General features: G+C 39.9%; 1 long non-coding RNA gene across 1 annotated transcript; it reads right to left on the reverse strand.

The window, feature by feature from the left end:
- Positions 1-22,453: 22,453 nt before the first annotated feature.
- LOC136009414 (uncharacterized) lies at positions 22,454-26,138 on the reverse strand. Its single transcript, XR_010610548.1, has 2 exons — positions 24,899-26,138; positions 22,454-24,144 (listed from the first exon to the last, which is right to left on the reverse strand). It is a non-coding gene; the product is annotated as an uncharacterized LOC136009414 (long non-coding RNA).
- Between the last annotated feature and the right edge of the window lie 1,807 nt (positions 26,139-27,945).

Genomic DNA, 27,945 nt, shown 5'->3' on the forward strand with positions numbered 1-27,945 from the left:
TGCTGATTCATCAAAAACAAAGGTTAGGGAAACAGAATGGTGTTGATTAAACAGTTTTCTAGTCCAACACAGGAGGGCAGTTGACAAAGAACTTTTCCCCTCTCCCTTCTGCAAACACTTGCAGGTGGAGATAATGTGCTCCCCTCAGAGCTGCCCATCAAGGCAGCTGATGGAGCTCGTGCTTGTCTTTCAGCACTTCTCCAGAATAGAAATCTGAACCAAGTCCTGAGCAAGGACTGCCACCCTGTATTTTCTCTCTCCTGGACCTAAGATGCTTCCCTAGGAAATATTAATAATTTTGAACTTAAAGAATCGTAACGGTTTCTATTTCATTTTGTTTTTCCAAAATTTTTCAGAGTTTGGAGGACTATTAGGGTACTGCCTAAATGGCTGTAGAAGAGCAGACTGCAGTGGTGCTGTGGAGCAATCTGTGCAGGTAGAACTGCAGTCCACCTGCTAGAGCTGGGCAGAAGCTCTTTACTGATTGCATTGCACTGTGTCAATATACCTCATCCAGACACAATTTTGTACTGCAGGACCATGAGTGTTACTTTCAAGGCTGATAATTTCATTTTAGCATTAGGACAGCTAGGAACATATTTATCCAAGTTATTGTGTCTTAACAGGTGCTGTTCACGTTGTTAGGACTTCCAGGACACATATGCCACAGTCCTTTGCTTGCAGGAAGGCAAGCCAGCTACCAGCACTGAAAGACTATTGGTGTCTAAGAGGGCTCGTTACTCCGTGCCTCATGACAGACTGGAATGCCAACATCAGCAAAAGCAGAATGTCAGATTTTAATTCCTGTTCGAACTGGCCTGAGTACCATTTCGCACGGCCACAGGTTTGTGTATATTACCTGAATTTGTTTCAACACCTGACAGGAAACATGCTGCAGCAAAGATATACCTGAAAAGAATAGTTCAACAGTATTAGATTGCTTCATATGTCAAGGACACGTGTAAAAATCTCAGTTAATGGCAAATATTCAAATTAAATATTCAAGCAAAAATTAATCCTTTTCCTGTAATAAAATCAATAAATGCCCCCTTTGAAGAAATTGTATTTTTGATGCCTATGCAAATTTTCTCTGTTTTCATTCTCTTCTTTTGAAAGAAAAGTCCTTTTTTTTTCCAAAGAAAATATATTCTTTCTTGGGAAAAAAAAAAAAAAAAAAAAAGCCTTCTGTTTTCATTCTACCAAACTAGGAAATATCAAAGGCAAAGCTGCAACATATTTTGCTTTTCAGAGAATCTGGAGAAATGTGATTTAGCAGTTTTTCCAGTGGTGCAAATATTTTTTACTCACCTCACTCTAACATGGGGGTTTTTGTGTGGATAAATTAACACGTAAGCAAGGGTGTTAGGCTCTGTACCTATGGTAATAGCACGAGTTGGGTTCTTCACTGACAAATGTTTTCTTATTTTTTAGCTGAAACATAATGTAGAATTTTGGATTCATTCAGTCTGGTCTGCAGATTAAAGGAAAACAGATGAAGAATTGGAATTAACTCATCACTATACATAGCTTTTCCATTGGGTTGAAAAAGTACTTCTAGAATATATTCATACGTACTGAGAATAAATACTGGAGTGGTCATCATTGCTAAAAAGATTTTTATAAATTAAGGCACCTGGGAAATCTGTAAGACATTGATTCATCAGCATTTGGAGGTGTTTTGTACAAGCATTTTTCTTTCTTGATACACAATAAGCAAGTTTTCAGTAAACAGTCTAGGATAACAGTATTCTTTATTTACCCGTTCAAAAAAAATGGAGAAAAAAACCCTCTGAAAACACGCATTATAAACAAGCTCACCGTAACTGCACATCACAGAAAGAGAAATATGATGAACTAAAAGTGATTATATGTCACAATAAAATTTTCCAACTTGTCTGCTGATTAGATGGTAATGCTGCCCATAAAAGCGAGGGCGGGGGGGAAGCACTGCAGAGAACCTGATAAAACGTCCTACTGAAACCTATTGTATTTACTACTTATTAGATTCTGAACTCAAATAGATCTTGATTGTTGAGAGCTTGGATATTTAAAAGCCTCAAGATCATCAATTACATTACTCATAATTTCCACATCTGCCTGTTCCCCTGCAATTCAGAAAGAGAGAGATGGCTGTTATAAGAGTCTTTCTGCAACTTGATTACTATGAGTCTCTGTTACAATGTGCACTTGAAATGCCTTTAAGGATTTGGACTTAACTGTAATTTGAAGCTTTATGGAACTCCTACGTGGATCGCTTTTTGGTGATAGTGAAAATCAAATGAGTGGAGATGGTCCAAATTACCTGGAAGAAAAACAGGTTCTTACCCACTCAAAGGAATCCCTACAAGCCTGCCAAAAGCAAGATAAATGCACTCTTCTTTCCTGCATCCTCTGGAAAGTGAATATGTATTTCAAAGTAAACAGAAACCCTGATTAGCTCAATTATTATGAAGCTAAACAGCAAGACTCTGTTTGCAGAAGGCATTTGCAGGCTGTAAGGAATGTTTCTTCCCTATTGTGTCAGTCTTCAAAATGAATACTTTTTTGGCAAAACCCTTTCTTTCCCTTTAAAGTAAATGGAGAGTTATTCATCGTCTCTTATGGGAGCTGGATCACACTAATGAGTGTACTTTTCCCATTCACAAGCATCCATATCCATGTTGCTTGAAGACAGTATGAGGTGTTCTTACACCGAGTTCAAGCTGAGTCTAGTAGCAGAAATATGCTCTTCAGTAACTATATTGACAGCTCCTTCTGTATTTTTGACTGCTATCTTCATTTGACTTCAGACTTGTAAAGGAGTGAGAAGTGGAGACACAACATGCTGCAGCATAGGATGAAAGCCTGTGTGAAAAGCCCCACTGAAATCAATAGGAGCTATCTGTAAGGTAATATTAAATGCAGGTATTGGACCTCAGAATTTATGTATGTAGCATGTACTGTGCTGTAGAAAGATGCGGGCATGTGCAAAATGGATCAAACAAAGCACTGTCCCAGAAATAGCATAAAGGCACTCTGAGACACTGCAGAGAAAAAAATATGCAAATAAAAGCATTTCCAGAAATTACTCTTGCGAAGGACAAGCGTAGAATATGCAGCTTTCTTAGTTGCCAGTGTTTCAGCATAAGTTCTTCTGGGTGGTCTGTTTCTCCTTAGGTTGAAATATCTGAATATTTCTCATAGAGAGGAAAATGCTCTCACTGCCACTTCATTGAATGCCACTTTTGTGAAGTCCATAGAAGTCTGGTAAATATAATTTGTTTGTCATTTGTTTTAATTTATTATAAAAATTACATCCATTACTAACACCTCATGTGATGTCCAGGAGAGAGAGGAGTCCTCTTTTAAAGTTTCCCTCCCTATATCTGTCCTTCATTAAAAAGACCCCTGAGAAGTTTCATACAAAAAGATAGATGCCAGAGTCAAACCTCCAAACATCAGGAGATATAGGATCATAGAATCATAGAAAAGTTAGGGTTGGAACGGACCTTAAGATCATCAAGTTCCAACCCCCCCGCACCATGGGCAGGGATACTTCACACTAAACTATGTCACCCAAGGCTCTGTCCAACCTGGCATTGAACACTGCCAGGGATGAAGGATTCACAGGTTCCTTGGGCAACCCATTCCAGTGCCTCAGCACCCTAACAGTAGAGAACTTCTTCCTTACATCCCCTTGTCCTATCACTACAGTCCCTAATGAAGAATCCCTCCCCAGCATCCCTATAGCCCCCCTTCAGGTACTGGAAGGCTGCTGTGGGATCTCCACGCAGCCTTCTCTTCTCCAGGCTGAACAGCCCCAACTTTCTCAGCCTGTCTTCATACGGGAGGTGCTCCAGTCCCCTGATCATCCTCGTGGCCCTCCTCTGGACTTGTTCCAACAGTTCCATGTCCTTTTTATGTTGAGGACACCAGAACTGCACACAATGCTCCAAGTGAGGTCTCACGAGAGCAGAGTAGAGGGGCAGGATCAACTCCTTCACCCTTCCGGTCACGCTCCTTTAGATGCAGCCCGGGATACAGCTGGCTTTTGAAATTTGAAATGGTTTCCCAAGGAAGAAAGTATGAAAGAAAGCTAAGTGGAAGGAAGGGTGAAGGAAAGCACAGGTACAATAAAGGAAGTTATAAAGGTGATGGAAAGTCGGAGGAGGAAGATGACAAGGAAACACACACATTGCTGAAGTAATAGAAGATATGGCCAGGAAAAATAAAAGATCTTAAGAAACATTATCACCATCCTTTGAAAAATACAAGCAAGAATGCTGGGGTAAAAAGGATAACAACTTCTATTTTGGAATTACTGTTTGAAAACGTACTTTGCAAAATCCTGCAAACCAGTATGTTGATGACTTAAAGACGACTTACGACTGTTTCTTCCAAGGCACCATCAGGAATCCAAAACAGGGAGACATTGGTTCCATCTAGGTTGTAGGATAAATTCCGCTTTCACCTCATTGCACTAGACACGTTTATGATTTACAGGGGTGAATATGACAGGCAAGGGAGGCTTTCTTCCTGGAGATATGTGACAGCTCAAGCAAAATGCAACACTGCTCATCCTGCCTTACAGCAGAGAAAGACATTGTGGTGCTTACTTTATCCGAAAGACTTCCTTGGAAATCCGAAGAACTCATACCCCAGAATATGTTCTGGTGTTCTGGTTTTAATAATTTGGGGTTTAATTATATTTCTTACACTTATACAGGAAGACTGAACTCCTCCCTGCCCCTCCCAGCTCTCACCTTTCCTCCCACCCCCCAGCCCCCTTCCGCTGATTTTATATGGCTGGAAAAGCCAACATTTTTTATCTTTCAATGTCATAATTGCTGCTGCTTTTTTGGTCATCTGTGTGAAAGTGGTGAGCAAAACAAGATTTCTACCCCTCAATGAATTCACATTGATCTGTACATGCAAATGGATAAACCGGTTACTGGTAAGAATACCAGCACAACAATTTAGATTTTCTCAGTCAAAGTATAGCTAATGGCAAATGCTTTCTACTGAATCCACCACTGCTACATCACTTTTATGGACTTTCCCAAGTACTATTTATAAATAATTGTATTTATATTCTGCCTCTTCATTTGCACAGCTCTTACTACAGATTTAGATAGCAATTTTCTGAGAAGCTTTAAAGCATGGAAACATGGGTTTCCCTTCTAACAATAGAAATTTTGGGAAGATGGAAAATAGCAGCATTGAATTGTTCACTGAAGCTAAGTAATATTTCCTCATGTAGCTTAGAAAATAAGCCCCCACTTACTATGTAAGAATGAAAAGAGTATCAGGATATTGACAAAACTACTTTGGATTAGAAATGAAGATGTGTTACACACTAATGATGTTGATCATATATTTTATCTACATTACAAATTGCAGGAAATCTAAATTGCTGAAAACAGAAGGAATGAATATTTTTCTCTTACAAACAAAAATTGACATAGATGTAAGCAGACACTTAGAATGGGACTTACCTTACTTCATCTTACTAACCTAAATATTAAGACACAAATTTAGGTTAATAATCTAGATTAATTTCATGGACAGAAAGATACTGTCAGAAACTGGATCACTTTATGACCAAAATCCATCTCAGACGAATGGAATGAATCACCCTCTGGAGATGCTTATTCTTTCCACCAACCATACATCACTCCCCTAACCTTCCAATGCCTGAAATTATCTGCAGTTCTTGCAGCACAGAAGGAACTTAGAAATAAACATGATCATCTCTATGTGTAGTCAAGATAACAGAGGTCAGTTTACTTAGCATTGAATTAAGGAGCAAAAATAAATATGGCCCATAATGTACAAATGAGCATAGAATTAGACATTTGAATAGCCCATAATTCTTCTGCAGAAAACTCATCAGAAATATTTGTGAGAGAATATTTCAAAGAATCAAAATACAGTAATAATTACATAATTTTAAACTTTATCTTCCTCACTGCAAGCAGAAACACCACATTAAAATTTTCTTTCAATTTTTGGTGCTCTAGAATTTAGGTTTTCTTCTATTAGTTTTTGCCATGCTCCTAAAATGTGTGGAGGCTTATTTTTTTTTTCCATTCTTTTTCATGAAGTTGTCTTTTCTCTGATTCATTAGTATTTACACCGCATTTTATTAGTTCTGTCTATTCTTGTGTGCTTTATGTAATTTTGTGTTGTGATTCTTTAACAAGCATGACAAAAACTTCCCAGACACTCAGATTACATATTACAAACCATTTTGGAGTGCAGAAAATATGTAGATATATAAAGGCCACAGGATTTCCTTAAATTAGCTCTGATTCAAATGAAAAGATATTGCTTGAACTAGTATAACAGTTTTCTTACAGATCTACAAATTCCTTATCAGTCTTGCAACAGCCTTGCACGAAAGTGACTTCTTGAGAAATTGACTAATACAGGTCTGCACAAGAAAATAAAATCACAGCTACACTAGGAAATGTAAAAGATTTCAATCAGATATGTCTGTTACCGCATGCTGAAGATACACACCTTGAAAATTCAGAATGTAGCACCAGGTCTAAACATGCATGGCAGAAAAACTTTTGCTAATTTTATGGATATGGGAAAATTAATTGCTCAATTAAAATTAAACAGTAGGCACACAACCTAGAAGGCAATAAGAAACAGGAAAGTGTGGGATACAAAGTACAAGGAACTGTCCAAATAGTTATTACAGGAAGATGCAAAGCTGTTTTTTCGGAGCTGGGCTGCAGGATGAATGAATGTCAGCTTCCAAAGGTGTTTTTTAATCCTATGACTGTTTGAGAAACTTTGTTTACAATCTGTAGCTACTGTAAAGATACCAGCTCCTTGCCTTCCAAATTTCTTAAATGACAGTCCTGAGAGCTGCTGAGTAAACTCTATCGGACCAAAGCACAGTGGAGGCCATGCCAAGCCCCTCCAAACCTGGCCCACACTTACTATGGTTCAGGAATGTGCTATATACATAAGTTTTTTAAAGTTGTTTGAATACCACTGATCCTAACAGGAAAGGGCATTTTGCAAAGGAGAAGATGCCCTAACATCTGAAGCTTTGTCAAAACTTGAAATGTAATTATATATCCACCACTATGGAGAGCTCAGTATTCAGGTAAAATCATATTTCTGAGTAAATAACCCAGGCCTGTTATGCTAAGATGTTCAAAGCAAAGACAAGGCACAGTACCATTCCAGTAACTATGAAATTGCCACTGATAGCTACTATTTCGTAGCTGTTCCCCCTGTCATAAAAATGAATATAACTGGGGGAAATTAAGTTGATTTGCAGGAAGCCATATATATTATTTTGCTGAGTAAAAGAAATACAAGATCTGTTTCTTGTTTAGGAAAGCCAGCTACGCTACATGAGCACACGCTGCTCTGTCACCAGCCTTGTGGGTCACGGTTCTAATAGGACTCAGCCACAGACCTCATAAAATCAAGTGTAAACAACTTCTTTCAGTACCATCTGAATCTTATGTTGGGATCAAATAGCTAGATTAAGTATTCACTAAGGTCTTGTGGTCAAAATATTAATTGAAATTTCAAGGATATTGTTTTTTAAAAAGGATGAGAATTAAACCAAGGATGAGATACTTGTACAGCAACATTCAAAAGCATATAAACATAAAGAAACACTAAAGAAGAATTTTTAATTGATAGGCACATAATCGCAGTTCCCTGAAAGAAATCAGTGCACCCAGCATGAAACATATGAGTTTTACAAACATAATTTCAATTTTTTTATTACCTACGAGCATTAGGATATACTTCCTTGACTCTATAATAATTGCTTGCAGTTAATTACAAATGAAACAGAAGTGCTGGTAATATTAGACTTGCACCCTGCATAAAGCTAGAAATTACTGCTATTACTCTTATTTGCTAAGAATACTGGGTCATAGATGCTAATTAGCAGTTCACAGCCCCCTACAGGAAAAAACTCATTATTATGAAAATCTGTCTTGGTAGCCAAAGCCACCACTCATGTCACTGTGAACGTTTTTGTCAGAGCAATTATAAGGTATGACAAAACTTAAGATTTACTTTTGTGTGAAGAAAATTATGAAGGTTAAAAATACAGCATGCTAACCTGAAAATTAATTGCCATACCAAGGAAAGAGATCCTGACCTATTTTTCTTAGTAAAATCTGACTGTATATTGGTTAGAATGGCAGAAAATTTTTATTATGTGTGCACATTGACACTGTTTCTTCCAAAAATATATAAAATGCAAGAAAAACCTCTCCACAGCCAAGTGAAAAACAAAACAACAAAGTAAAATGAGACATAAGCAACTAACAAATCAGTTTTGCAAGGGATACGCCTAGAGCAAGGGACATGATTTGTTATTCATCAGTAATTTGGGGGGAACATTTCATTTTCCTGTAAACAAGAACCTGAATCAGGAATATAAGAAAAAAATCAAAACAAAACAAACGTTTACCCAAGTTCTCTGCAGAGATTTGGAAAAAAAAAAAAAAGCAGCAGAAAACAGTGCTTTTGTGTGATTTATTAAACCTCACTCTCCACAGCACATGCAACCAACTTTGTGTGCTTGAGGGAAAGGAGACAATGAACAAAAGAGCACCTAATTGTAATGCCAGGCTGAATTCTTGTTTACTGAGAAAGTAAAATGTAAATGCCATGTCAGGATGAAGCAGTGATTTAGGAGTGTTTCTAAGTTATGTAGGGGTGTGCAGGCAGTCATCAACCCCAATTTTAGACATATAAAACCAGGTAGTCTAAAATGCTTCCCTGGACTCCCCATGTTGGCCAAAATGGTGGGAGATATACCAGCCCAGAGCTACTCCTTAGTATCCTCTCTCAAATGGATACATAGCACAAGTACAGGAGAGAAGTCAAACTACCCACAGCTTCACGTGGGAGAAAAAGGATCTCTAGGTATCTGTCTATCTACCCCTACAGATAAAAATCCATCCAAAGTCAGATGTACTCAGCTGTTTATTGTTGAGTACAGCAAAATGGGGAAGGAAAAGCCGGAATTTAAATGACACATAAATGCTGTTCTGAGATGAAGGGGAGAAGCATATGAAGTTTGCTGTGCTTTAAGGAAAAATGGTTTCTCAGAATCATACACTAACTTGTCTACATTAGGTTGAACCTTGCTTTCAGCAGAGCAAACCAGATTTTTCATCACTGTAAAGGAGAATGGGACTTGACTACTAATGCAACCACACTGCTCACCTAATAAAGAGAATGAGTTTTCCTTTCACCAGAGGGGATTACGTTAGTTAAAATTAAACATAACAAAGCATTATTTTAAGACCTTTCATAGTACCCAGAAAAAGAAAATTAAAAAACAAAACAACAACAAAAAATTATCCTGACTTAAAACTGGGAAATTAAACCAGTCATGTAATATGTTGTTAAAGAATTTGTTATCCATATATGCTGGCACCTTGCTAATCCTCTGAAACTCTGGTATGAAATCTGTAACTGTGAATAAAAACAACCCAATTCCATCTTATCCATACATTGCAGGCCTTGTTTCAAAAATAGGAGATCTGTCCGAGCAAACAGAGAAGGGGCTTGATGCATTTAGGAATGCATAAAAGGGTATACAAGGACTGCATTATAAACAGGTATATATGTTTTTGCAGGGATTTAAGAAAATACAACTACCCTATGGTAGGTCTCTTGCCCTGACCACCCAAAGCTGCTCTGCTCCACAGGATACAGTGTTCTACCAGCATATTTTAGCTACCACCTTTTGGACACACATTTGACACTATTACTTAGATAATGCAGCATGACAATGGATTACCAAGATGAATTGCAAGGTATAGTTTAGCAGGCATCTAGGAAACAGACTCTGGAGATGAGTGGATTTTTTACATCACTGTATCACAGAGGACCAATCCTGTAAATCTTCACTCATGCAATCAGCCTTCATTCAGCTGAGTGGGAGTTTTGCAAAATTAGGTCTTAAATTATTACTAGTAATGTGTTTTTCTGACAGCCAAGGTCAAATGTCACTCCAACCCAGGCAATGAAATACCAAGGTGTAGTTAACTCAGCAGCCACACCTCTGAGTGCATGAGGGTGTGTTGATCACAGTGCCCCAAAATGGGAAGGCAGTATAAATGGGTACATCTGGGCTAACAAGGAAGTGTTGAGCTGAAGGTCACCCACAGTTGATCCCACCACTTCTGCATCTTTATCATATCCTGTGTATATTCAACCATCTTAGACAAAGCCAAGCTTTTGCAGGAATCATTTGGGCAAGCCCAACACTGTGGCTGGTTTCTAACACTCAGTGGAAAGTTTGGTGGAGATCATCAGTGGTCCACCCCGGCTGTCCATGTAGACACAGACTGTGATCTGAAGCACAGCTCTCTATGTGCCCTTCTCTTGGCACCAAGGAAGGAGTAGCCGCTGACTGTGTTTACAGCACATTGTTCTTTATTCTTTGTATCCCGATAATACGCTTGGTTGGCCAGCTGAAGTGGGTGACGCTAAGAAAGTATCTGTTTTCTCCTGCAAGCTACCAGTGTCACAGCTTGATTCCAGAAACATGAACATTTATGTTTCTACATTAAAACAGGAAAAGTTATACTACTTAATATTGTGTTATAACAAAGTATAAACTAACAATATGACACTGTAATGCAGATAGAAACTAAATATTATCCCTTTATAAATATATCCCCAAAATACTATAATAAAATCTATATTGATATGTATCGTTGTTACTCTAGTAACAACCAAATAAAAGAATAGCTTTTAGATGCCTGGGCTAGGCCTCCTGTATATTATTCAGAGCATATCTCTGCCGAATCCTCGAAGACATTCAGCTAAGAATCAATTCTACTTATTGTAAAGTAAAGCTATTAACACATTTCTTGTTTTCACCTGTAGATCTCTTTATAAAGGTATGTCATTATCACCTTTTTATACATCCCATAACTAAAATCAAATAACATTTGTATGCATGAGAATATTTCTCACCTAGTACATGCAATATAGTTCTAATACGTTGGAGACTGAGAGCTCTGCTGATTTACCTCCCCCAAATTTCGTACAGATTCATCAGTATTAGCGTTCTTAACCCACGTTAATTGATTTTCATATAATTCATGTTAGCTAACAAATCTGGAAAGGCTAGTGTAGACACTTCACTAATGCTTGTTGCTCCATGAATTCCTGTCATATTTCTGCGTTATTGTCTCAGAGCTTCCCTTTGTCCTCGGATCCACAGAATGGGTCACAGTCAAGACTGTGTTCTGTAGCTTTGGAGCTACAGAACTTTAAAAGTTACTTGGATAGAAGAAAATAATGCCTTTGTCTTAATTGTTTCTGTGTATTTGTGTGCATGATTATAACAGATACATCTGAAGTTTTCTTAAACCAAAACATATCCTCAAAAAATCAAGGGAGTGGTGGGGTTTTGCCTGTTTTAAAGGGGTTTAATCTTAAAAATCCAGGACTTGACTATTCTAAAGGACAGCATGTTAGCTGCAGAACTAGTCAGATAGTTGTATCCCAAGAGAATGAAGAAATCTGAGCAACGCAGAAAACAGATGTTTTTAGCTATATTCTCTAGATTCTTTACTTTTCTTAACACTCATTTAACTCTGGTAACAAATGAACACTGATGAGAAATGATGTCTTTGTTAAAGATTCAATACCCCTTGAGAGCTCCAAATAAGCATCTGAAATTCCCCAAGAAAGTTCTTCCACAAACAAAAGGTTAATTACATTTTAGTAGGTATCTCTGGGTGAAGGCTATTTTTCTGCCATGCAATTACAATAAGAGTAAATTGAAGGTTTTCAGAATTTCAGGGGTTTGATTGATGTGTTCATTAATTCACCTTTTCAAACTGAGGAAGAATCAAGTTTTAAATATTTTATTAATAATTTGCATTTTTCTTGAGGTCGTTTTTCTATTGTTAGTTTGCCTGATTGACTGGTACCTGATGTCTGGATGGAGATACCAAAGCCCTTTATTGTATTGATTTCCTGAAGAAAAGAATTTTGTGTTTGCACAGTTGGGATGAACTTCTTGCTTTCAACCAAATTGGACAGAGCCCTTATGCGTTTCAAAAAGTTGTGTTCCAACAGCTTGCAGCAGTTGAGGTGGCCAAAGGGGAAAGGACTCTATTTAGTCTAGAAAAGACTCTGTTTAGACCCCTCTGCAGGAGACGCTTCACGATGAGCTCTCTTTTTTTCACACAGAGAATTCACGCTGAATTCACATAGAAAACACAGACAAGGCATTGCCACAATCAACTGCTGATTAGATATCAGAGACCACACCTGTAGGAAACCAAGTTCTGCTAGCTCTGATATACATCAGCCTGTTTGTTTGGGAAGGAAAAATCCCTGCCATTGCATAGGATTGCATAGGCAATGACACTGCAGTTTATACGCTCATGAACTGTCAGAGCTCAGGCTTATTTAAAGGTTACTTCCCCTCAAATGACAACAGCCATGCAGCACCCACTTTAGACTTCCCACCCAAGCAACTCTGGCTGGGATAAAAGTGTATCAGCTGGTGCTTGTACACTGTGTGAAGTTCCCACATGGGAACCCATGCATATGTGTGAAGTTCCCACTTAGGCCTTGAATGATGCCAAGTACCACAACCTCTGCTGCAGCTGAGGCTTAGTTTGAGGTCAGGGTCTCATCATGGTTAACATACCATTATGGTGATCTGACTGTTCCCCCTCGAATTCAGCTGCTGATTGCTCTGTTACTAGTTAGAAAAGCAAGCAGAAAGAATTCATTTACTCTCCAGGCAAGGTCCAGATTGATAAATTCATGCAAGAATTTGCTCCTGCTGCCTGTGTCTATAGAAAAAAACCATGCCTGCCTCATTCGATTGCTGAAAAGCAATGAAAACACAAGTCCTTGTTTTCCACACATTTCCTTTTTTTCCTAGTAATTGCCTATATATCTAGAAGGATGAAGGATGCTTGTGTGCAGGTATCTGCAGAAAAGCCACCCAGAAGAAAGGGCAACTGCCCAAGAATGATGTAGGTGATCAGTTTGAGCAAGCAAAGAGAAATAAGGGGTGATGGCATATGGGAATATTACAGCAGCATCAGTACTTAAGAATCAGAGCCCTGGTATTTTGGGATTGCTACAAACTTACATGAATAACAATCCACAGCTTCATTCATCTTCATTTAAATGCAAAAGACAATATTTAGATAGTAGTCATCACAACCTCCTGTTCTGCACCAAATTATTGACCCCCTTAGCTGGGTAGCCCAGGAATGCCTGGTGGTCTGAATCATCTTCAAGGATAGACCTGGAAACCATCAACTGATGACACCCCAGATGGGACCTGATTCTCAGATCACTCAGGATATATTTTCTCCCATTTTTTAAGCAAGTAGTTTGGAGGAGGTCCCTTGTTCATGCCAGTCCCTGTGAAGGGCTTACTAAATCTCAGGAGGAGGAGATACCACTAAAAAAATCCCTGTTTTCTGGACCATAGGCTCTGATTGAGGGAAATGCTTGTATGTGAGCTTTCAGGAATACACAGAAAAAGTACAGTGACATCCTGTCCATAATGGCTGTAATGTAGTCCAGCTGTGATGGATCTCTGTGAGGGAAGAGACGTGTTTCTTAAAGAGAGCTTCTTTTCATTGACTAAAAGCTGAGAACTGAGAAGAAGAGGAGAGGAAAAGAGGGGAGATGAGCTACTCACTCTCTTTGAAGATGTTAATAAGATCATGTTTTGATGTTGCATTTTGAAATAAGAGGATTTCCTTTTTCATTCTAAAAATGTGACATAAAAATGACACCACTATTATTGCAAAGCACTAACAAAGACTTTGTCTATTATTTAACAAGTGAAAATATTAGCTATCTGCCACTCTCTCAGTGGTGTTATGCTGAAATTGAAATCTATGGCTGTCCTCTGCCAGCTTAAGCCCACATGCTTTGCTTTCCTAAGGATCATGGAAAAAAAGAAAGGCACCAGTGTAAAATACTTTATCAGATGCTGACCTTCTGGCGGGAAGTCAGAACCATCTTGTGGGAAAATGAATAACTCTTAGCTCTCAGTCTCATTTTTCCTGACACTCTGCATAGCCTTGTCCTACCTCCATGCTCTTGCTAAGCTTTTATTTCATGCAGGACTTGCAGAGGATATCAGACGTCCATTACATTTATTCCCTTATGTTTTTACAGATACGTATGAAAATATACATACATAAACCTCTAAATCTAATAATTAGTTCTCCGTATGGCAGCATGAGTATTTGTTCCAACTCAGTCTGCTGAAATCATTAAAAAAGTCTGCCACGTTTAGTCAAAAACTTTTCCTAATATATCTAAAACAAAGCATACACAAAAAGTACTTAAGCCCTAACAAAGTCTCCAACCAATAAAATACAAGAATCCAGAATAAAGCAAATCTTGTATTCTATTTTATCATGATGTATCATTTTTCTCCTCAGTGTATGAAAGTCTCATCAGAGACTCAAATCAGATTTATAGGTTTCCCACAAATGTATAAGCAAGTAAGCAGCACTAAAGCAGACTCTGTCTAGCTCAGGACAGCAATTACATTGCAACTGTAGAGGAATAGGAGCTTAGTACAAAGTCATTATCAGACACGTATTACAAATTCAATGTGTTGCACATAAAATATGTATGATTTCTCCTCACTGTATATCATGTACCAAAATATAATGTGTTTCTGAGGCACGAATGAATTTAAAATGAAATATTTTATTGAAAAAACACACAGTTTTCCTGATGTAGGTAAGTGGAATTTAAAATTGAAAATGTTTCACGACCATCCATTAAAGCATACTTTTAAATATTCTTAGAATCCAGATTTCCTGCCAGGGAAATGAAATAGAGTTAAATACCCTAAGCAGGAAGCTTGTCTGATAGACACTATTTACCACTAGAAATTTTTATGACATGAAAAGATGGTATTTTGCAAGGTAAACATGCACAACCTCAAGTCTGGAAGACTGCAGATAGCATGGAAAAATATGTCAGTATATTATTTTTTTTGCATGGAAGAGCAAGCCTGTTAGAGAGGATGATGAGAAGTGAAAAGGACACAGTCTTGGAAAAGTTTGATCAATATTTTGTCATTTTGGGGCTTTTTTGTTTTTACTAAAATATAACTTTTTGGAGGGCTGATCTGTTTTTGATTTGATGTTCCTACTCTATCAGGAACCACAAGGCCTGGGAGTGAGAGCAGTTATTCCAGCTGTGTATAAGCTTAGTGGATGCCCACCTCATGCTACACCTTCAGGGCAGAAATCATACAGGAAGCTGGGCTGGACCATGAACTGCAGGAAGCTGACAGAGCTGTGAGTGAGTGTAGGGTAACACCTCAGGCACTGTATTTTATCCCAAGGGCTGTGCCGGCACTCAATTTATGCAGATTCAAGTGCTGCAAAGGAAGGTCCTTGCCTTTCTTTAGGTTGGAACACAAAATCTAAGCCAGTCCCTCTCACAGAGATGTTGGCTTAGGAAAATCCTTATGCCAAAGGCAGGCACAAATATGCTCTGACAGATACTTCCAGTGTTCCCTGTAGCACAGGAAAAAAATAGAACCAGAAACTAGTCAGAGAAAAGTAGAAATACAAACAACTGAAGTGGCCACAGGTTAACTGCAGAAACTAGGAAGCAGATTGTACATGTTCTTTATATCTGCCCCTTCCAGTCCAACAGCTGTGCTCTCCAGAGCAGAGTGCAGGTGTGTTCCTGGGAGTACCTGTGAGTCTGAGTCCCCACAATGTTGTTTTATATGCGTAAGCACACAGCCACCTGCCTGCCCCTGCTAGAGTGAACTCCTCACTGATGGAGCCATAACTCCAGAGTACGTTTGCCCTCTATGGGTTTGGGAAAGCTTTTGAATGTCATATTTTGTGAAATGTATCACTCTGCTTATCAAGACGTTTGTCTGCCTACATAAGGAAGAATACTGCCTAAGTGCAGAAGAAGTTAATTATGCACAGAACAATTAATAGCAATTTACTTAGTGCATCTATACACTTACTAACAGAAACAGGAAGTGCACTTGAAGGGCTACCATTGGTTTGGGAGAGAGCCTGCTTTAACCAGTGCTCTTTCCTTCCAGAGCTGTCAATCCACGGAAGCTCTGATCAGGGGAATTTTGTCAAATTGAAAAAACATGGTCACTGGGCAGCATTTGCCTTTGTTGACTTGTAGGTGAAAATTTATGAGTCAGTTGTGTTTTAATAATAAACACATAGGTTTACATCACTTGACAGAAGTCAGGCAGGCTGTGCCTTGCAGAGAGCCCAGCAGCATTTGCTTGGCTGCATGCTGAGAAAAAGTCACCCCTATAGGAGGAGGAAAACCTACAGTTGCTCCTCTTTCCATCTCCAGTTTAAAAGCTAATAGTTCATGTTTCTGAACACTTGTTAACCCACTCTCCAAAATGTACTTAGGAAACCTTGACAGATTGCCATTTTTTCAAGGCCTTTGCAGGAATTATCAGAACTGTCACTATGGCTGTTATTAACATAACAATATCAGAAAGAATCTGAGTTATAGTAATTGATGTGAGGCAGGACAAGAGCGTGCTCCCACTTGTAAAGCACTCACAAGGGGCAGCAATCCTATCATTTTGTCAAGAAGATTGGGACGAGTAACTCAAAAAAGCACAGATACAAATTTGAGTAAATATTTTCCATAAGAATGGACTCTCTCCTCCCTTCTTTGGAAATACATATAAAGGGAGAAGTAAATGTATTCCCATTTACAGTGTTGGCTGATTGATTTTCTCTGCAGATCCACCTTAATTTTCTTTCTTTTTTTTTTTTTTTAAATATTCCCTTAAAGCTGTACATCCCAGCTGGCATGTCCCGATCCTACAAACGTCTCAATATAATACACCATCATTGTCTGATGTACGGGCTTCCATTTGGTGCACCATGTCCAAAGACAATGAATGACTCATGTATGGGGAGATTAATCTCTCTGGGGGAGAAATTGGTGTCTCTTCCATGGAAGCAAGTTGTTATGTGCACATTAGCTGCTGATCTCACTCCTGTTCTTAACATTCAGGGTCCAGCTTCTATCTACCATAAAAATCCTTTTGTCCTTCCCCAACTTGATGTCATTCTTCAGTCCCCTTTGCAAAGCAAATTTAAAATTAATCTTCAAGATAGATAGTACCACAAAGATGCTACTAATTTTGAACCTATAAGCCTCTTTGCCATTCTTTCTAGGTGCCAGGTAGTCTTAACTTACCTTTTCTTTAGCCTGCAGCTCTTAGCAAGAGGATAAAAGCAGCTGGCTTTGCTAAGCAAAGAGAGTATCAGTTTTGATCTAGATCACCTCCCTGAATTCTCAAAGAGACAAGGGTTAAGCATATACCATTTTGATTGTTGGCAAGGCAATATTTAACAGGCAGCTTCTGTCTTTGAGAGAAAGGAAAGCACAACATGCACGTATCACTCAATGTACATTATCACTTTCTTGTTGGCTAGGAAATAAAACTTATGTTCCAAATGTTTTCATCAATATGAAAACTTCTTGTGAGCTTTCTTTTTCCTCCTGTTTATTTCAAATCCCACTTTCACATCCAGTGAGCAACAGTAGAAGGCAATAAGGGCAGTAGCATTATAAGTAAATTTGCAGATACATTAATTCTCACTGTAAACTGCAATTTAAAAGATCAGGCAAAGCATTGCCCCCAAAAGGAGACCTTATCTAAGCAACTGTATTTAAAGTTATATATTATATATCACATATTTAGTTTCAAGCAGCTTTGTCTTTTATTGAAACCTATCAGATATCTGAGGCTGTGGCAGCCAGTGCCAGTAAGCAATCTAGAGCTATTAATTAGTACACCCATGTTTTTGCCACAACAAACATTTTAATTTGTCCTCTAAACAGAGTTCATGTTATTAGCCCTTTGCTCCTGTTTTATTTTTGTCTGTGTGATATACATTACACATGAGAGAGTCCTACGTCCATATGTCCACAAATTGCAGTGGACATATGGCAGCATACAGAAAAGCGGTCTTTTGCATTTTGCATACAGAAGCCTTTGCAACTATTATCATGGAGGCAATACAGCATCCTTTTATGTCATGTTGCTATTTAGTCAAGTTTGTGTCATGTATTTGAACCTTCTCAGCTGGCTTGATTTATTTTAATTGTAGGCATCGGGTTAGACTATTTGTAGCTAGCAGTGTGTGGAAATTGCCCTAGTAATAATTCCTGAAACAAATGTCATTTATTTAGTTGATTACGAAGAAATGTTGGTTATACTTGCAGAAGAGAACAATAAAATGTTTTATTTTTAGACATGTGCTGAACGTTGTCATTAGTTCTCTATCTAATGAAAGGATATAGGGGCAAAGGATTGCCAAAGACAATGGAAAAAAACAACCCACAAGAAGGATTTATGGTTTATTTTGAATTCTAGAAAGTGGTGTCATAAAAATCTATTGAAAAATTGTATCAGTTAAAAAACCAGCTTGGTTTGAAATAGTCAGACTTCTCAATACAAACGGCAGGCATTTCATGTAAACAAGGTATATTTTAAGATGGGATATATGAAGATGCTCACTTTCAGGCATTCAAATAAAAAAAAAAAAATCGCATGGAAAATGACTGAACTGTTCCTTCCCAGACAGCTCAAAGCAGCCAGCACTGTTTGGCACATCACTAATAGATGCTGATGGGTGTCATGGTTTCCCAGCCAAAACCAGGACGATGGGCCAAGCTCAGAAGTGATATTTGGATCAGTCAGGGAGCTACTGGATGTACCTCCACATGGGCAGTGCTGCTAGGGTACTTCCTGCCCAACCCCCATAGTCTCATTACCAACATTTGCCATGCTTTTTTTATAAGCAATTTTGTTCTCAAAATATTCTGAGAGAAAGCTAGTGATAAAGAAGCAAGCCAGCGGAAGACATTATTAACTGCAATGGACATATTCTGTATTGAGATATGCTCTGAAAGCAGGATTCAGCTCAACTGTCTAAAGGCATAGTCCATCCACTCCGGTCTACCGAGTGGGCTCTCTTTCAGACAACTTCAGAGGTCTTATGCATTTTAAGGAATTAATTACTGCTGAAGGTGTCTATGTCTCTCAATGCAGGGAACAGTATAAATAGGAGCCACATTAGGTACCTACATTACTAATACTCTCATTTTACTTGGTTGATATTAGGCAAGAGGAACTGCACTGTCAGGCTGAAGTTTCTCCCCAGATAGCAAATGTACTGCAGAAGGTAACGAAGCCTCTTGTTTGCAGTAAAGCTTTACATAAGTACTTTGATCTGATGTTTTAAGGACCATAGGCTATACTGCCTTTTCCATCCCACTCAAATAGGTTCTCATCTGTGGGATGTCCTGTAGGCACAGCTGGGAACAAGCTCTCTGCTGCTCCACCATATACTGGCTGCCAGTGGTTCCCAGAGCCAGCACCAGCTGACAGTGCTCAGGTTCATCGTACTTCGCATTGGCTCTCCCAGTCTCTGCCTGTTATAATTTATGCAGTACGAAATTGAGCATGAAGAGAGAAAGGGAACAGATCCATTGGGCACAAAATAAGCAAAGTCAGGCAGAAAATCTGCTCCTGTCAGTCTAAACCAGCTTCTTCTGACATCGTAGTAGAGCTCTTACAGATGTTGGCAAGAATGGACCCTTCTCTTTGTTATAGCACTGATTACTGTCAGGTGCAAAAAGACATCTGCAGTCTTGTAAATAATAGTAAAGCAATGTCTGGGCTCAAACAGCATCAATAATTTATCTGTAAAGACTTGTTTATACGTACCCAATTGGAGCACAAAAAAACAATGGCCAAACCACTGGTTCAGTTGTCCTGAGGAAAACTCAGTTGTTCTGCTTTTTCTGGTGCAGGTAGAAGGAGGAGTAGCATCACCATATACTCCCATTACTCCTGCGCCAAGCTGGCGTGGGGGGAAAGATCTGAGAGCCTTAACAGTGTTAGAGCCCTGTGCAGACAGACAGACTGACGACAGCTGTGTGCCTCCCACATTGCGGCTACCTACTTGTAGAAAGTATAACCAATCTGGTTTCCTAAGGCTAAGCAATAAAGATTCTGAATATCAAGGTTAAGTAATAAACACAAAGCAAAGTATTCCCTCAATTCTTGAATAAAACATTCCAAGAAAGTGCAGTGCTAATGGATCTGAAAAAATAGGCCCAATATAGCAATGTAGCACAGTGTCTCCTCAAGTGCAAGGAACATCATGCACACTGAATGGTTTAAATTTTATGCAGTTTCAACCCGCACATTTCAGATGGGACCAGTAATGTACCCTTCGGTTCTTTGTCTCTTTGCATGAAGCAGGTACAAAGGACTGCTCTTTTCCTTGTATTCATTAAGCACCTTCCAGCAGATGACAAGGACAGCTGCCAGCTAAACTAAGCGTGGATTAAATTTACTTTTCATGTGCCCAGTTACAAGAGTTACTTGGCAACAACTCTTCCTTTTCTTTCTCTCACCAAACTGGTAATGTAGGCAAAAATGTGAGCACTAAATTTATTTCCAAATTAAGTGTAAAAGTCCTGCCAGGATTGATACCTTGGCTGAGATGGAAAGTGCAGCTCTCCCGACTCCAGCTAGTTCCACAAGGACCATATTGTCCCCAAAGGCTGTTCATTGCTTCTCTCAAGCTATAGGTCTATGGTTTGGAAGTAAAAAACAACAGCTAGAAGTTGGAGGGGTAGTGACCAAACAAACCCAGGGTCCTGTTAGCATAGAGGACTAAGACTTGTAGTCCTCACCCAACTGAACCAGCACATAACTGTCTGCTCTTACCCTTCTTGCTATAAATTAGACTTGGTGGAATGTGAACCCAGGACACAGGCCCATTAAATCTGAAAAGCACACAGCTCCACCCATGCTATCCAAATGATAGACAGGCTCCCCAGTAAGGCTGTATCTCCACTGGGTCTGACATGAAAACACATCTAGGTGATGATCTGTCCCAGAGTGCCTGTTTGGATTCACCAGTCAGTGCTCATGCTTTAATTGAGAATGATTTGAAGTTTGTTTCTTTTTTAATACCTAGGATGATTTTAGCTGTCTGCTTCTAAAATCTGAGAATTACCATGGAGCAAAACAACCACTGCCTCCCCATGTTTGCTTACAACAGCAAAAAGGACTCTAAGGCTGAGGACAGAATGGGAAGGTCTGCCTAAGTTCTACCTACTTCTAAAAAATAATGAAAAAAGGGAAAATCCTTCCTGTATCAGACTGAGCACAGCATATATGCCAGAAGGATTCTTAATGCTTTGGGATTATGGGATGAAACAGGCTGTCTTATCTGCTGTCACGTCATAAAAGTGAATTAGTGCACAGTTGTAGGTACAGACATACAAATATGAAGAGCAACAAGCATCACACCCTTAGGAATAAACTTATTCTTTTCTCACAAGCCAACAACTCCCATTTCAAGTCCCAAATGAGTTGGATCAGGAGCCCGTTTCTGTTGCAGTATCACCTGTAAGGATGAGGAGGGAGGCAGTCACGGAAGACTTAGCAAGAAGGAAGGTCAAGGGAGTACCCATCACAGGTTGTGTGCTCAGCAGAAAGAAAACCCCCATTCCCCGTTGACAGGTGTTTAGATGATTCTTCATGAACTCCAGCTTGGTCCAGTTAATTCTTTCCTTACCTAGGTCTGTACCTACCTGGACCCCCCTGCTGTTTCAATAAATTAATTATTAAAATTACTGAAGCTTCCAGTTTTCATTTTTAATTCCCCCCTCCCCCCTCATCAGACCACTCCTTGTCTTGGTCTCCTACTGGTATTACAGTTTTAGTAGTTTTGTATGTCATCTTCTCATCTTCTGTTGTCCCCTCGTGCTTTACTACCCACCCTCAGCACAGAGGTTCCCTTCCCTGCTGCTACCCCCACCCATGGACAGGCACTGATGAGATGTATGGATAACCAATCCCTACTGCACACAACAAGGGAATGAATCCTGGCAATAGGCCCCCTCTACAACCCAAGTCTCATCCCCTCCCTGACCCCCAGACAGTACTTGATACCCTGAAGCCCCAATGCCCCCAACACAGTGGGGAAGGCAAAGGCAATGCTTTCCCAGCCTCTGCAGAGGGTGACTGGGGGAAAGGCATCTTGCTTCACTGCTGCAGTATAATCAGAGGGCAGCGACCTCACAGCTGCAAATTGTAACCTTTTAGAAAGTGTTTAATGGAGTCTTTATGGCAGCCATTATTTTTACAGTGTTTTCACCTTGAGAAAGAAAGCAGAGCAAATGATTACAACAGCTTAACTAAATAAGCTCAACAGGTGAGATGCTGTACTCACCTGGGCCAGCCCAGTCCACCTGGCAGCTCAGGACCCTCAGTGGCTGGAAATCAAAGGAGGGGTGGAAATGGACTTTCACACAGAAAGGAAAAAGTTTCTTCCCCTGCTTCAGTTTTTGTTTGTTTCTTTAAGTAACAGACTGTTTCAGAAAAATAAACACACAGAAGGGCTCAGGGCAAAGATACATTTTGTATACAGCTTTAATGAAAACATGTTTTTCTTGTTAACACCTTGTTATATCCTAAAATCACAATACAGAAAAAACTGTGAATAAGGCTGCGTGCATAGACATCTCAGATTTTTAATGAAATTCACAAACCAACATAGCTTCCCCCACATGCTTGCTGCTTCTATGGCACCAGCAGCTCTTGGTGCGTGCAAACCTGGTTGAGCACTACCTGTGCACTCTCCCTACGCACAGTGTGCTGCAAGGACTGCTCAAGTACAGGTTTGCAAAACTAAGCTCTTCTCACTGGAATGAAAAGTGTACAGAAATGAGATATAACTGCCAAAACCACAGGCCAAGGGTGTTATTTTTTCATTAGAGATCACTTTTGAAGTCTAACAGAAAGTCTGCTTTCGTATAAGACAAAAGCATCAGTCCATAGACTGGCTAAAATGCTAGAGGAATTACTCTGCAGAGCCTCTCATAGTTTGGGGTGGATTTTTGCTTCACAGCATTATGATTAATATATTGGCAAACACACACTATCAGAAGCTTTTATCTGAACAGTTTCATAAGGTCCTTCAGGACTTGACTTAGCAGGTTCCATCCAGGAGATATTTTTGTTTCAAAAGACTTCAGCAGCTTCTTTCCAGCAAAATCTCATAATTTAATTCCCTGCTGAACCATATCAGTCGAAGCCGCTATATTGCAGAAGTTAGATGGTATTCAGAAGACAACTGCAGCCATGCAGAGCTGGAGAGAAAATGTTATTTGTAAAGAAAAAGAAAAAAAAAAAAAAGAAGAAAAAAGAAGAAAAGTGACACTTTTCTCTGATAATGACCCCAAAGTGACTCTGTTCCCTGGTAATGATCCAGAGCCCCATGTTTCTGCGATCTGTTGGGCTGCCATGAAAGAGCTGCGTGCTGCTGCAATGAGTGACGGCAGTCAGAGAAAGGATCTCTGGACAATGCTGATCCTGGAAAGTGGATACTGCTTGTTCGGCAGGTAATGAAACCCTACTTGTAACAAGGAGAGAAGAAGAGATGGTACTGGAAATTGCCAGTGTTTGAACTCTGAAACTCAGTGGGAGGGAAAAGAGAAGCAGTTTTTGTGAAATACCCTGCTCTCAGGAGTTTCAGAGAAAAATCCATGCTTTGGGGCACCTGAATGCTCACTCAGATCAACTCTTAAAGAAGAAGCTTGAATTCCCTCATATATTTAGTGGCAAGAGGGGGCCTTAAAGCAGGATTTAGACCCTCTTTATACCACATTATTAATACCAAGAAGCCATAAAAGACCTTTAGTGTTATTGCAAATCAGACTTTGAATCCCAGCAGAGTACAAAAACTGAGGCTGAACTAGAATATCAAACCCAGACTTTGGCAAAGTTCAGAAACAAATCTCCCTTTAAAACTGTTACTCAGTTTAGAAAATAGATCAGTCATCTGATATGTGAGCTGCAATTCCCATTAGCTTTGGGAAAATTCTCCTATTGATCTAGACTCCTAGCACAACTTAACTTCTGCATAACAATTACTGTCCTTGGAACATCACTACTTTACTATTTGTAAGGACAAAAGAAAACTGCTGCAGATCTTATAGGAAAAAAGTGTTTTGTTTCTCAAAAGGATATAGCTCTATCAAACCTGGGAGAGGGTATCCTCCACTGCAGATTGGTAGGTGCAGTATACCCACTCACTCCCACTACTTCTTCAGTGCAGATACGGTAGTGTTATTTTTAGTGCAGCAGGTGTAGAAGGGGTGGTTTTGGAAGAAAGAAAACAAGAAAACAAAAATAATGAATTATTTATGCAAGTTAAATCAAAATATGCTCCATATAAATGTTTAATCAGGTTTTCACCAATTTCTCTCCATATGCTCTGCTTTGCTCAACAGCAGATTTCTAATGGAATCACTAAATAAATTTTAATAGCTCTGTACAGAGTATTATGCAATTCAACTTCTGCTTATAGACTTTTTCATTCAAAGCAGCTACAGCCAGATAAACAGTCTCTCAAAGTTAATATTTAAAAAAAAGAATAAAAAATAATTGAGGGATTTTCCTTCTACAGCATATTTGTCACAGGGACTGACAGTCATGCAAGTACAATCATTGCACCAATGCAAACTGAGGTAGAGAAAAGTCTTTGTCACTTTTGAGAAATACAAGTTGCATTTGTGTGACAGCTTCCTGGGACAGCCAAAAGAGAGGTCACTGGCTCTTACATTAGGAATCCAAAAGGCACCAAAACCCTCAACTGCTCTTTTTCTATGTTTCAAAAGCTTTCAAATTAAATAAAAGCTAGTATGTAGCTTATTACACCTGGTTTGCTCAGTTACCAGCTTTTACCCCACAGGGACATCTTTTTTAGGAGTGCTTGAGAACTAAATGCTAGTATCCTGGGTGGGCTGTCAATCACCACAAGGAATAGCAGCTTCCCAACCAAACCAAAATACCTACAGAGCTCTTCTTCCTTTTCCAGCACACCAAAAGGCTGAACATGCAAGTGTTCACTCCCCCTTTCCAGAACATAAGCAATTCAATACCCTCAGCTTTCCCTCAGCACTAGCCACTCTGTTTCTTGTCTTCCTTTTTATACAAAGCAGCTGGTCCCTGAAGATTAACAGGGCCCAGCTGGTCTCCAGGCACTTAACCCCTTCTGAGCTGTCTCCTCACCCAGCAAAAAAATCCAGTATTGTCAGCTTTCCAGAAGCCTCATAGGGCTTGGAATAGGAGCATCCCTACCAGCAAAGACCGTATAGGTTTTAAACTGCAGAGATAAGCTTGCAATGGTCTGAAAATATTTTTATTTCGTGTAGTAAGCCTAACTCTTCTTAGAGCTTAGATACAAGGATGTGACAGAATTTAGAACACTTGGAAACAAAAATGTCATAGACAAACATGTTGAGGATTTACAGACATGGTTTTGTAACTTGATCAGTTTGATGTAGAATGATCTCTCTTCTGTAACTACCTTAACTACTTTTTAAAACACCCTACTGTGATGCTGTCACTCTTTAAGCATGCTGTGTAGTGGTTTAAAAGAATGTAGACAGATTGTGCACCTGTATTAAATTCTTCCCAGCTTTCCAAAGGGGACCAGAGCCCGTATACGTGGGGCTTGTTCTCAGGGCTTGTGAAATCCTCAGAAACATGAGGTCAATATTACACAAGTATTTGTGGTGGCTGCAGCATTTGGTGCCTGCTGGACAAAATCACAAAAATTAAACATTAGTAGCTTTGTTGAAAATACCTGTGTATGAACTTAGCTATGTTTGCAGTAAGAATGTCTTTCAAAATTTTACACTGGCTATTTTTTTCCTCTAATATAAACTTCTGACCATTTAAAATTAGGAGTAAAGATGTTTGAATAAAATGTATTTGCAGAGAAGGTTTCCTCTTTAGAAATAAAGTGGGGGTTTTGATATCTCTAAGTGCAGAGCAATCATCAATAGCTTAGGAAGATGAAAATAGGATAATGGAGTTGAAAGAATAAAGGCCCATGAACTTATGAATTACTAGATTATAGATTTAGTAACCAGTTGTTTTCAAATCCTTCAGGCTGGTTTCAGTTAATGAAGTTATTTCTCCATGTCTTTAGCTTTCAGCTTCTGCTCCCACCAAAGAATTTCCTCTTTGGAAGGCTCTTCTACCCTTTCCTAGTAATTCTGGTGTGAGACAGCAGTCTGCTTAGTATCAGTTATGTTGTCTTCCAAGTGAGCCATCTAAAGGACACTCAGGATCCATGTAACTGCAACTAGAGCTGTTCTCCAGCTCCGCAAATAGGCACCCAGACAAGCCTGAACGCAGTCACTCATCTTTCCAGACATTATGTAGTTCATCTTTCCCTGTGATGGGAACACTTCTCACTGTGTCTGTGTCTTCTTTCTCCAGCCCTGGGGCAAACTGAGGCTGTCCAAAATAAAGAAGTAAGTGCTTGCGACTTAGCCCAGCCATTAAGACTGTCTGAAAACTCAAAAGGTGCAGAGCTATAACTCACCACTGTACCCCATCTCACGCACATCCAGTGCGCTTTCCTGTCTTTAGCCACATTTTCGCAGCTCCTTTTGTGGGACCCCAGTGGGTTGTCTTGTATCCTCTGGACCAGAAGGCTTCTTCTAACTTCATCTGAGCCATTTTTTTTTCCACATGAGAGTCATGAAATTCATTGCTTCATGATGTGCTTCTGACCTTGGGAAGCCCCAGAGCTACAAGAGACGGAGACAGCTGCTAGTCTAGCAGAAACTGCCAGGTTTGTGAAGACCTCGCAATGGACTCTGAACATCAGCAGAAGGGCCTGAGGGAAGAGTAGACCTAAAGTCAGACCAAAAGGAGAGCAAGGGGGGGGGTGGGGGGTGGGGGTGGTTGGTGGAGCAGGGAGGAAGAAGAATTAAAGTGAGAGAATAGCTAAAAAGTCTAACAATGAGCCAAGAAAATCAGCTGGAGAGCTGCTTGTTTGTGCAAGGTGATAGCTCAGCTGGATTAAGGCTGGACTGAAACAAACGTGAGGCAGGAGAGTATGGGGAGATCTGGTCAGGATGGGAAGGAAAGGGATTAAATGAGATGTATAAAGTGAGAAGGTAATACAGAACAAAGTTAGCTAAGACAAACATATTTAGAACTGGAGTATTAGTTGACATTTTGAGTCCTCTCTTTCCTGTTGTGCTTATAACTGTGCAAACAGGTTAATCTATGATGCTGTCCTGAGTGCAAAGCCTGTATTCTCAGCATAAAATAGGCTGAGATTTTGGTGGGGAGAGAGAGGAGAATTGTGTATGAAAGTCCTCAGAAAGAGTGCTCTACTTTTATTTCTGAGCAGAAAGAAAAGATACTCCAAAGTCAGCCTCCATCCACTGATATCCAGCAAAACAAGAGATGCAAAAGAGGAGCTGGCTAAAACCAGGGTGGCTTTTAGTGGCCAAGATACCCCATCACTCAATGCAAAACCTAAACTGAAACTGCCCACCACTTCCTATACCCGCTAATCAATTACCTCTTGGTCTCCGTTCATTTTTCATCCTGTAATACTCAGATCAAAGCATTCTTGCCATACCGTCCCCTTTCAGAACATAATGTACAAAGGTTAATAGTTGAAGGTCTCCAGGCCCCGTCTCTCCCCACTTCGCCCGCCGCCATGCCTGGTGGGAGCACACGCTGCAGCTGGGGGGGCGAGGCGCAGCCTCCAGCCTGCCCGACCGGCAGATGCGCCGGGCTCAGCGCTGCCGTCGGGGTGCACCTGTTGGTTTGACGCCATCTGCCAGCCAAAATGGTCAGACCCACACCCAGCGCCGGCCGGCGGGGGACAGCTTAATCTCCTCCCCACAGAACGGCGCACAAAGCGGCACCCCACACACAAAGCGGCACCCCACACAAAGGGGCAGCCCGGCTCAGCTCGGCCTCGGGAGGCACCTAATCTCCAGCCGTGGCAGGGGGCTGCTGTTTGTGCTGACAAGAAAAGGCTCTTTAAATAAATCTAGAGAGCTATTACCTGACAAGAAAGAGTCGCA

The sequence above is a fragment of the Lathamus discolor genome, chromosome 2 (assembly GCF_037157495.1).
Source record: "Lathamus discolor isolate bLatDis1 chromosome 2, bLatDis1.hap1, whole genome shotgun sequence".
Classification (NCBI taxonomy): domain Eukaryota; kingdom Metazoa; phylum Chordata; class Aves; order Psittaciformes; family Psittacidae; genus Lathamus; species Lathamus discolor.